This window comes from Podarcis melisellensis (genome assembly GCF_964234715.1).
Source record: "Podarcis melisellensis genome assembly, chromosome: 1".
NCBI classification, from domain to species: Eukaryota; Metazoa; Chordata; class Lepidosauria; order Squamata; family Lacertidae; genus Podarcis; species Podarcis melisellensis.
Window position 1 is genome coordinate 38,585,519 of NC_138528.1, and position 12,430 is coordinate 38,597,948.

The 12,430-nt window shown below is 40.2% G+C and overlaps 1 long non-coding RNA gene across 1 annotated transcript in view; it reads left to right on the forward strand.

Annotated features, from left to right (window-relative positions):
- Window positions 1-12,430, forward strand: part of LOC309356570 — a 70,526-nt gene that overhangs the window by 34,299 nt on the left and 23,797 nt on the right. The window lies entirely within an intron of this gene.

Here is a 12,430-nt window from a genome sequence, read left to right on the forward strand (position 1 = left end):
CTGTTTTGCGCTTGATTACCCAAACTACTTCTGCGAAGGTGCCACTGTGACGTTGTCAATTTGGCTATCAGGATGCAGGTGGGGAGGAAAACTGATACCCAGATGCAGATGCACAGCAGGGCCCACAGATTGGGGCCAAGGAGAGAAAGAGGTTAGTTTTTTCTTTTCTTTTTAGCTTTCCCTATTCAGCATGTCCTGCATGCCCCCACACCCCTGAAATTGATCAGGGTTTTCTGGGGGGTGGGAGCAGAGCAGGAGAGGGAGAGAGGAGGAGTACTATTCCATCTGGCAAGCAGAAGTCTTCATGAAACGAGGCCTCATTTGTTTACAGGGCTTTAAACACTAATGTGAGCACCTTGAATTGAGGCTGGAAACAAACTTGGCAATCAATGCAGCTGTTTTAAAATAGAGGTTATGTGATTTCTAAATGGAACCCCAGCCAGTAATCTGGATGCTGCATTTTGGGCCAGTTGAAGTTTCCGAGTCTTCTTCGAGGGCAGACCCATGTAGAGCATGTCACAATAAGCCAGTCTGGAAGTTACTAAAGCATGGAGTACAATGGCTGAATCATCTCTTGAAAGGGTCATAGCTGGTATATCAGTGGCAGTAATTCCTAGCCAGACATTCCTAGCCAATGTAGTTTCATGAGCCTCCAAAGGCCATATTGGATCCATTAGTATCCCCAGTCTATGGGCCTATTCCTTCTGTAACCTGGTCCAGAGCAAGCCATCTCCTCACCTCTTGAACTCAAGAAAGTCAGCCCCAGAAGGATTCAGCCAACTTTTTGACCTCATCTAGCCTCCTCATGCTCCAATGAAGCATTAATCACTCCCTTGACCTACCCAGGCAATCCTTTGACTAGCTCTAAGAAGTCAAGTTGAGCAAGAGTGAAGAATACAGGTGCTTGACTGCATCGCTGCAAGCACCTTGTCCGCATCCTCAAAAATGATCCAGCTCAGATAAACAGACAGTGCTCTGAATGCTTCTAAAGGACTTGCTCTGTAGCATCAAATTCTATCAGAATATGAGTGGGGTTTTATTACTGAAGTGCTCAAAATTTGTCCTAGAAGACTACCAAGGATGTCAGAGCAATGGTCTCCCAGCCAGAAGACAAGAGCAAATTCACCACTAAAAAATGGGAAGTGCATATGGGTTTTCTGACCTAAAATCTGTAATGCAGCTTCTAGAACAGGACATGTATAACATTGGTCAGACTGGGTTGTATCCAATGCTGTTCCTCCAATCATGTTCCAGTGGAAATCAGCAAAAATCTCCTTCCACACTTACATTCACAGAAGTTTTTTGCAGGGTTGAAGAGATTTCTGTGATGGAAGGGACTCAGTTAGATACAGTACACTGCCTTTAATGATTTTTGTTGGAGAGAGAGAAATCTGAATCCTCTACTTGCCATTCGCTTCCTTTAAATATGTGGTCTGCTCTCTCTCTGGCTCATGGGTCGAACTTTTCAGCCTTGTATAGAAAAGCACACACCACACCCATTTACCCTTGTTGGATTGAGACCATTGTGTTTGGAACAGGGGTAAAGTATTAAATTTTCACTTATATAGCACAATAGGGTTTTTTTTTAATTACCTATGTTTCAGTAGTTAATAGGACTCACTGAAAACAACCAGTTTTTCTTAATGTTAATTAAAGGAGAATTAAGGTCAACTCTATTTTATTTAACTGTCACTACCAAGAACCAACTCTTCTTCATTAATCCAAAACATCCAGGACAGCTTCCCCCCTATTAATATAGGTATATATATGAAGTGCTTATCATTTGTAACCAATCACTGCCTCCTCTAATGGATATTTGAAACCCTTATTGATTTGGTAGATTTGTTTCAACTAAGGTCAATAATGATAAATGACTCGCGTTCTGCATGAAGTGACTTGGGACTTTTGAATTAAATGATTGTAATTATCTGTAGTTACTCTGTAACTGCAACTGTTACTGGTAGTGACACGATGCCCATCTATTTGTAATGAGGACATTTTCTGACCTTTTACTGTTTCCAAGTTCCTTTAAGACTTTTGAAAGTTAGACAAGAGCCGACCAAACATTGGGTGCCTGGAAGGTCATGCCTACCTGGTGGTTATTTGTTGAGGTATTTTATACAGACAAATTTCACTTTACTGTTGGTCTTGACTATAAAATAGGTGTCTGGAGGACATGTCCTTCTGTCTTTGGTGATAAACTGGTTGATAGGCAATTTCTCTCCACAATTGTGATTCCCAGAAATTGTGATATTCAGAGGCACATTCCTTCCAACAGCGCAGGTAGAACATACCGTATTTTTCCGTGTATAAGACTAGGTTTTTCCCCCTTTAAAGGAATGTCCAAAATTATGGGGTGTCTTATGCACGGATAGTGACTCCCCCCATTTTCTTAAATCTGAGTCTTATACATGGGGGCATCTTATAGACAGAAAAATATGGTAACTATCATGGCTGGTAGCCATTGATAAGCTTATTCTTTATGACTAAGGAAGGCAGTTGGAAGTAGAGAAGCATTAACTGAGCAATAAGAAGGAATAATAATAATAATAATAATAATAATAATTTATTTATGCCCTGCCCATCTGGTTCAGTTTCCCCAGCTACTCTGGGCGGCTCCCAATCAAATATTAAAAACACAAAACAGCATTAAACATTAAAAACTTCCCTAAACAGGGCTGCCTTCAGATGCCTTTTAAAAGTAGAATAGTTGCTTATTTCCTTGACATCTGATGGGAGGGCGTTCCACAGGGCAGGTGCTACTACTGAGAAGGCCCTCTGCCTGGTTCCCTGTAACCTCACCTCTCACAGTGAGGGAACTGCCAGAAGGCCCTCGGCACTAGATCTCAGTGTCTGGGCTGAACAATGGGGGTGGAGACGCTCCTTCAGGTATACGCCAGAGTGGTGCATGCTCTAGTTATCTCCCGCTTGGACTACTGCAATGCGCTCTACGTGGGGCTACCTTTGAAGGTGACTCGGAAACTACAACTAATCCAGAATGCGGCAGCTAGACTGGTGACTGAGGGCGGCCGCCGAGACCACATAACACCAGTCTTGAAAGACCTACATTGGCTCCCAGTACATTTCCGAGCACAATTCAAAGTGCTGGTGTTGACCTTTAAAGCCCTAAACGGCCTTGGCCCAGTATACCTGAAGGAGCGTCTCCACCCCCATCGTTCTGCCCGGACGCTGAGGTCCAGCACCGAGGGCCTTCTGGCGGTTCCCTCATTGCGAGAAGCAAAGCTACAGGGAACCAGGCAGAGGGCCTTCTCGGTAGTGGCGCCCGCCCTGTGGAACGCCCTCCCATCAGATGTCAAAGCGATAAATAACTACCTGACATTCAGAAGACATCTTAAGGCAGCCCTGTTCAGGGAAGTTTTTAATCTGTGATATTTTACTGTATTTTGGGTTTCTATGGAAGCCGCCCAGAGTGGCTGGGGAAACCCAGCCAGATAGGCGGGGTACAAATAATAAATTATTATTATTATTATTATTATTATTATTATTATTATTATTATTACAGGGCCAAGGCAGTTTAGGGAAGAAGGTGAGAAAGAAGAACCTAGGCTAGCAATCTTCATATGTGCGTGAATTTGGTTGCTTCCATAACAGTTGAAAAAATATCTCTTTACCCAGGAATTTCCCCAACCATTAATACCAATTCCTGCCATTCCTGGTTACCGTGACTGATATTTTAACATTATTTTATTTTGACTGATATTTTATTTTGTGCTATTGAGTTGGTTTTATTCTCAAAAATAAAAGTTGGTATACACATTCCTTTGATAAATAAATGGAAAAAAAATGATTGCCCTTCTACGGTTTGGAAGCGTATACTATTAAATCAGAAGATTTGCTACAGGACTTCAGGTATATGTTGGTCATCAAACTGCAACTGTGCATAGTTGCTCACTTTGAAAGAATGTGTTCATTGATTGGCTGGTACAAGGACAGGCACCTCTCAAAACTATATTTGGAAGCCACTGTTTGTCTCAATCCATCACTTTCAGTGAGGCAGGGACAAAGTAAATCCATATCATTTAGATTATACATTTATGCTGCAATTATTCTGGTTCAACAAAAATAATATCCAGTGGGATTGCATGAACCAAGAAAGTGCATGCATTTAAATATAGTACATTTTGAACACAATGACATATGTCTGTCAGTATCAACTCACACCAATAAACTGCAAGTCACACTCCCTCCAATAGGCTTCAAACCTCTATTACAAGGCACACTTAATTTAATTAATCCACTTGGCTGTCTCTACTCAGCAGGAACCTTGTAATGAAATAACAAGCAATAACATATTCCTCAGTCCCAAGGGATAGAGTCCCTTTGGGTCAAGGTTGGAATCAGTGGAAAAGGAAGGCCAGGGAGGTTATGTTGAAATTCTTGCTATGCCATCAGATTGAACTTGGGTGTTTCTTAAATTCACATGGTAGCCTATTTTCTTTTACTTCTTCAAATGCTCATGCATTCTGTAGTCTTGCAGAGCAATTGTGAGCATGAAATAAAGAGTGCTGTGAGATAAAGAGACAAAGAAGTATATGTTTTTTAATTTTTGTGTACTTTTATTTTACAGTAATTCATGTGAATATGTGTTATGGCATCTTGTTGCTTAGGAAACATATTTTCTATTAATCCAGAGAATCACAAATGATTGAATTGTTTGCCTCCAGCTAAGGTCTTAAGATTGTGCTTGAAAACTTCATTGCAGTGAGTAGAATTAGGGTAATGCATTCTTCCTCCTTCCCCCTTCTTCTTTTTTTGAAAAAAGGTTTTTATTTAAAAGATTTTTACACACACAGAGAACAATAACCAACACACTTGTCTCCAAAGATCTAGAAACAGAAGAGTAATACATTCTGGAAACTGGATGCTGGTGTGTAAGATTTTACTTTTTTCCCTATACAGTGGTACCTCGGGTTACATATGCTTCAGGTTACAGACTCCACTAACCCAGAAATAGCACCTCGGGTTAAGAACTTTGCTTCAGCATAAGAACAGAAACCGTGCTCCGGCGGCACAGCGGCAGCAGGAGGCCCCATTAGCTAAAATGGTGCTTCAGGTTAAGAACAGTTTCAGGTTAAGAACGGACCTCCGGAACGAATTAAGCACTTAACCCAAGGTACCACTCTATTGTTTCCCTTTCTATGATGTCCCATCTTTCTTCCATTATGGAACCTAAAATGGTTCACAGATTGCACCCAAGAGGTCCTCCATCCAGACACTGACTAAAATCTGACCTGCTGACCTTCAGCAAGGTGGTAGTCTCATGAGTCTTTAGACAATGGGACTGAGTAGAATGGTGGGAAAGTAATGGAGAGGTGACAGCTCTGTCTCTCTTATAAATCTAGTTTGGCCCTATGTTGTTGGGGAAAATGGTGTTCCATCTCCTTGCAGGTTCCTTGAAGCATTGTGTTTTCTCAGACTTCTATGAGACTGTATTGATAACTAACCAGCATTCTTTAAAATGAAGTTCTGCTATCCTTAGTAATCTGCTACTTGAATGTTCTTCTTTCTTGTTTGGTTTATTGTGTTATACACGGTATTGAATATTTTATTGTATAAATATTGCTGAGAAAAAATCCTATATTTGTCTGTTCAGAAGTAAGTCCCACTGAGTTCTATGGACGTTCTCCCAAGTAAGTGTGTACAAGAAGGCAGCCTTTTGGCTTCACCACAATGATGGCTCTCTTTTTCCTTGGAAATCTGCCAGTGCTTGAACCACTTTCTAAAGCAGGTCTTTCACGGCCGGTGTTGAAGTTGTTAGCATTTGCTATATTTTTAATCTCCTTAATTAGATTTTATTTGAAGCTTAATGGAATCTTTTACATTTGCTTTTTAATTTTATTACTCCCTGTACCTAGCCCTCAAGGTATGGAGACCTAACCGTTCAAATAAATAAATAAATGGAATGAGATTGGACAATTTCAAATTCAAGTTATAAAAGTTAAATTTTTTGTTTAGCTTTGTTCAAACTATCAGCAAGCATTATGCGGTTGAGTACCCACACTTTCTGCTCTTTCACTCATTTTAGCTTCTCTCCCCCTCTTTCAAAAATTCTCCTCTAACTGGAGACTGGCTCCAATTTAGGGTAATTTTATACAACCCCAGTTTCATTTCAATTTATAGAAATAATTAGAGCAAATTAGATCATGGGGAAAGTTTAATTAACTGGGCATAGTTTTGAATTAAAGTCCATTTCGGTGGAAATTGGAAAAGCCTCAGTAATTCAGTACTTCATTATAGCATGATTTAGCATCCTAGATTATAGGGGGGGGGGCTATATGTCAGCATACATGAAGCAGCAGATTGAGTGGCTATACTTCTCTGTGACCCATAGCTTTAGGCGTTACACAGACCTACTGTGATACCTTAGGGATAGATTCCGCATGCACTCATTTCAAGTATTCTTGAACCAATTTCTTGACTTCCAAACACTCTTCCCAGCTTCATTAGCATACTTGGATAGTCCTATAAAGTGTGTATAGCATACTTATTACTTTTTCCATATAATTAAATATGTACTGAATTTACTGTCAATGCTGGGGATCGGGGTGGGAAATCTATTGCCCAAGAGATTTAATTCAGCAACGCTTTACAAAAGTTACTAATTATAGTTAATTCTATTGGTATTTGAAATTTCATTCAAATCCTTCACTTGCGTACAAAGTATCCAATCACTGAACGTCACTTTCAATGTTTCATTTGCATAATTATCTACAGTATCCCCCTGCTGGCCCAGGGTGAGAACTTCAGTACATAACAGTGGGCATTAAGACACTCGGACATGGAGTGCCCACAAGAACAGGCTAGATCAAAAGAATACACTTGATCCTGAATGCCAGCTTCAACTGGAGACATTATTGTAGGGCTTCCATTGATGTAAGTTTGCCTCTTAAGGCATTGCACATGCCATTTTTAAACACACACACACACACACACACACATTCCCTGGTCATTGAGTTGGATTTGCTTGCTTTTGTATTTTTTACACCATTCTGTCATTCAAAAATTGACAAGAACTGAAAGAACTGATGATGGGTCAAAGTGATATAATAGTATCATGGAGGGAAGAACCAGCAAGCTGAGCCAAGGGAAACAGACCTGCCCCCGCCTCCCCTCCCCGTTCTTTTTTTTAATTGAAAAAGTACAAACATAACAAAAAGAAAGAAAGAAAAGAATAAAAAATGTAAACCATAAAGCGCCACAGCCCAGCAATACAAAAATATAAAGATGCAGTGTAGATCCAAAGGGATAACAATGTATTAACTAATGCAAATATTCCCTTTATGGATAATAAATATTTATAAAAATATTCTCCTTTCTTTTCTTACTTTTACTGACTTGTAGGGCTGGCAAGAAGGAGGCCGCTACTCTAATTCATTTTGCTGATTTTTCACAGCACATTAACTTGGGAGTCAGTCTCATTTCAACTCTTGGATAGATATGCATAGACATACGCTGTTTTTTATTTTTGTTTTTATTGAATTTTACAAGCAAGAATTGTTGTTGTTTAGTCGTTTAGTCGTGTCTGACTCTTCGTGACCCCATGGACCAGAGCACGCCAGGCACTCCTGTCTTCCACTGCCGCAGTTTGGTCAAACTCATGTTCATAGCTTCGAGAATACTATCCAACCATCTCGTCCTCTGTCGTCCCCTTCTCCTTGTGCCCTCCATCTTTCCCAACATCAGGGTCTTTTCCAGGGAGTCTTCTCTTCTCACGAGGTGGCCAAAGTATTGGAGCCTCATCTTCAGGATCTGTCCTTCCAGTGAGCACTCAGGGCTGATTTCCTTAAGAATGGATAGGTTTGTTATCCTTGCAGTCCATGGGACTCTCAAGAGTCTCCTCCAGCACCATAATTCAAAAGCATCAATTCTTCGGCAATCAGCCTTCTTTATGGTCCAGCTCTCACTTCCATACATCACTACTGGGAAAACCATAGCTTTTACTATATGGACCTTTGTTGGCAAACAAACAAGAATAATGTTATACAAATAAGCATACCATTGGTTCCCCTTTATCACATACACAGCCCAATAAGACAACAACAAGAATCCCTCGACAGCATACAAATCACTCTGGCTAACCTGATTCAAAAATGCACACTCATAGGCCTGCACTGTTAATGTCTGATCCCTTGTCCCTCCCACCCCAACAGCTTAAGTTTTTCAAACCTCTGAGTAAAGCATACTTGATTTTTTGTTTTGTTTTTGCAAGGCATCATTATATTTTAAGGCACGTGGGTGGCACTGTGGTCTAAACCACAGAGCCTAGGGCTTGCTGATCGGAAAGTCAGCAGTTCGAATCCCCATGACGGGGTGAGCTCCTGTTGTTCGATCTCAGCTTCCGCCCACCTAGCAGTTTGAAAGCACATCAAGTGCAAGCAGATAAATAGGTACTGCTCCGGCGGGAAGGTAAACAGTGTTTCCATGCGCTGCTCTGGTTCGCCAGAAGCAGTTTAGTCATGCTGGCCACATGACCCGGAAGCTGTCTGCGGACAAACGCCGGCTCCCTCAGCCTATGGAGCGAGATGAGTGCGCAACCCCAGAGTCGTCTGCAACTGGACCTTACGGTCAGGGGTACCTTTATTATATTTTAAATATTCTGAAAATAAGTTTCCCCCCACTAGCTCATAATTAAAAATAGACGTGCATGCAACATCACACTGTAACTTTTTTCAGTCACTACCTTTTATTTTGAAGGGTTTTTAACATTGCACCTCTCAAATAAAATGAGGTGTTGGGTGAATGATTTATCCGTTCAGTAAAAGTGCGTGTTTCTCTGTAGCTATTCAATTGCTGTCCATTATAATTGCAGTCGTCATGGTGTGGCAAGGGATTTTTTTAAAAAAATGGTAACAGCCATTTTGTATTCTCCAAAATTTAAAAACACACACCTCTGAACAGGGCTCCTGAGGAAAAGAAAATGGCAGCTTCTCCAGTTTTGTCCCCCAGCCAAAAAAAGTTTGCCTCACCCCAAGGTATTAGCAAAACAAAGGAGCTGATTTCAAGGTGGGTGAAACAGCGGAGAAATAGCCATCAGTTCAGCACTGCTGACTTGTATAAAATAGTATCAGTGTTTCCAGAAGTTGACGGTTTCCTTTGCTAGTTTAGCTCCTCATCATGCTGAATGCATATCTCAAAGAAAATCCAATCATTTCTTTTAGTCTGGCCACACAGGTGACAAATATGACAAGTTTGGGCTTTAAAGCTGAAGAGTGTTTGGAATAGGGTGTGCAAAGTATCTAAACTCGTTTGGGATACAACCACACAGCACCACCGCAACAGGAACACTGAAATCAATTTTCCTTAAGTCCTTTGTGGAGCTTACTCTACATCTGAAGTATGTAGTCACTTAAAAAAAAACACACATACACAAAAAACCCTACTGATTAACTGGAAATATCAGGTACCCATGTTGAAGCCCAAGAGATACCTAATTGTATCATAATACAGTGTGGCTGTGCCATAGCGGATGGCTAGCGCAGCTGCCAACTGGAGCTATTCTGAATAAGTGGCAAATCATTAACTGCAAGTCTCTGGATCTCTGTGCACTAGGTGGTTACTTGCTGGAGGGGGGGAAAGACCAGACAAGGAACTGTACAGATCTGAGTAGGCAGACGCCGCTAGATTAATGACTGGCATTGTCAGTGCTCAGCTATGGGGATGACTAAAACAGCTTCAGAGTCTCATCCCTACTAGTGGGTGTTGCTATGGGTACCATCTCAGAAATGTCATATAAAACAGGGATGGGGAGAGAATGATGAACAACAAAAGGAAATAAAGGATATGCATGGCATAACAATATGAAGACACAGCCTTCCTACACAACAAAAATGTCTTACATTCTGTTACAGAAAATATGAAAAAAGGAGCAAGATAGAATTGTTGCATTCTCAACAAATTATATAAGGGAGATGGCACCACAGGATGTTTTAAAATGCATGGGTTTCAACATTGTTGCTCACAGATGAAAAGTATGTGGAGGCTGAGAACTGCCTGTCACCTTCAGAACAACAACAAGAAGAAGTTAAGACTTTCCAAGTATCAGTACAACGTACGGGAGAAAGCAATTTTATAAATATGTTTTAAATGGAAGGTGCAAAAGATCAATTAAATACCTGAACAGTTAAGCCTGTATATATTTTCCTCACTTTGGTGTATGCCATTTAAGCACATTTTTTTATTTTATTATAGCTGAAACAGCAATATATGCATAAAGTAATAATTTAAATGCAGTTTATAGCTGTCCATGAAAATGAATGGCAGTTTGAGGCCCATGTTCAAAGATAACTTTAGAGAGGTCACTCTGCGGGATTAATTCTCTTGTAAATACTCCGTCACATATTCCATTCAACAGCTAAGGTCCTGTTCTATATGTCTACTAGGAAACACATGTCTTCTCAGTGGTGGTGCCAAATTTGTGGAATGCCTTCACTAGGAAGCCTGCCAGACCCCATCACTGTATACTTTCAGTTTCTAGGCCAAAACCTGGTTTATGAAGACGGCCTTTGGGCTTAACTGAGTTTGCTTGTATAAGTGCTGGTTCCAAATTGCTGGGTGTCATTCTGTTATTCTAATTGTTGAACAGTTTCTAGTAAAGTTTCTGAATAATAATGAAAATGCTAGCTTAATATGGAAAAAATTAATACCACTGCCTGTGGTATATAATACAACCATTTATAACCGAGCCTTCATGAGCAGTTACCTTGTCTAGTAGTTTCAGTCGTCTAGTAGTTGTCCAGCCTAGTTTCAGCTAGATAGTTTTATGAATATAAATGTAATTTATTTATGGTCCACCAACCAGAAATAAAAAAAAATCCAGAATGTCCAGAATATAAAATACATAAATTCGTTAAAAGGAAGGAAATTTAGAAAGCCAACACAAATTGTCCAAGGATAATTGTCATGCTTAGTAATGTTCAATTGCTTAGTAATTAAAAAGTTAAAGTCCTCTAATAAAACAATCAAGAGAGCCTCTTTAAGATCATCCTGGGAGGGCCTGTGTAATGAGGTACTTCAGAGCTTATTTAGACCCCTGATAAAAAGTACATTTTAAAATAACATGTGGTACTGACTCCACCTCTTTGCTATTAAAGGACATCCTTTGCTATTAAAGGATGCTTTAGCTGAGATTCCTGTACTGAAGGAAGTTGGATTAGATGACCTTTGGGTACCTTCCAACTCTATGAGTCTATGATTCTATGACAGTATGTGTTAGGGGCGTGCATCACCTCTGGGCATGGGTCAAATAGCAAGGCAAATCAAGGTAATTAGGAAATCCTTTATTTTATTTTATTTTAATTAGTTTTTATGGGGAGGGTTGTGTTACAAAGCAAACAGATAAACACCATCCTTTGTTGAAGCCACAATGTTAATTCCTATCTCAAGCTAGATCAGAGCCCATACAAAGCTTCATGTTGCTCTGTTGTTTCTAATTCTAATTCTCTGTTTCTAATTCTTTCTGGCTATATAGTTCTCTGTTTTCCTAACTATCTCTATGTTTCTTGAGGTCTGTGAGCTTTGCCAGAAGTGAAACTGCCCAAAATGTTGCCTAAAACCTAGCACTAGAAAAGTCTGTATGAAGCTACAAAGTTTACTTGTACACGCAACTTGTTTGCCTCTTGATTTCAGTAGAGTGGATGGCTGGTCCCTCTGAACTTTTAAGTGGAAGTGTGAACTGGACTTTTTCCAGCTGGTTTAGAGCATGGCTCCCCCCCCCCCAAAAAAAGGCAGCCTGTTGTGGAATTCACCAGTCAGGGAGTCTTTGTCCAATGCCTAGCACCTCATTAGACCTTCTACTTTCCTTTTACTTTCCCCACAAACAGTCCCTGTAATTTGGCTAGTTTAATTTGTTCTTTAGGAGCTTCATTCTCTGAAAATTTCATCCATTTTGGTCCAAAGAGAAACAAAGAGCTTTGCTTCATTTAAATTTCCCCTTTATAGTGTGGGGAAGACTGTGCTTCGTTTTACAGTGTCTCACAACCCATACGCAGGTCAAAGCAGACATGGAACAGAGCAACTTGGAAACAGATTTATTTATTTATTAATGCAGAGATAGGCAAATCTTGGATCCCATGCACAGCCCTATAATCGGTTGATTAGAGGGATTTCATTACATCTCCCATCTAAAAGGTTTTGAAGGTTAGGCATTAAAATGTGCCAAAGAAAAGTCTTTTCTAGAAATGGATAGCAAGGTCAAATAAGGCATGTCCTACTTAGGACTGGAACCTGGCAAACCAAGAGATGAGTGAACAAGGTCCCCGAAACACACTATAATGCTCTTATAGATCAACATCCATTAATCTCTGTCGAACAATATGTTTGGCTTGCTCAAGTTTATGCATGAGAACGGGAAACTCCAACTGAAACAACTTTTTGCAGCAATTCCTCCATTCAGGGAGATGTATAAGAGTCT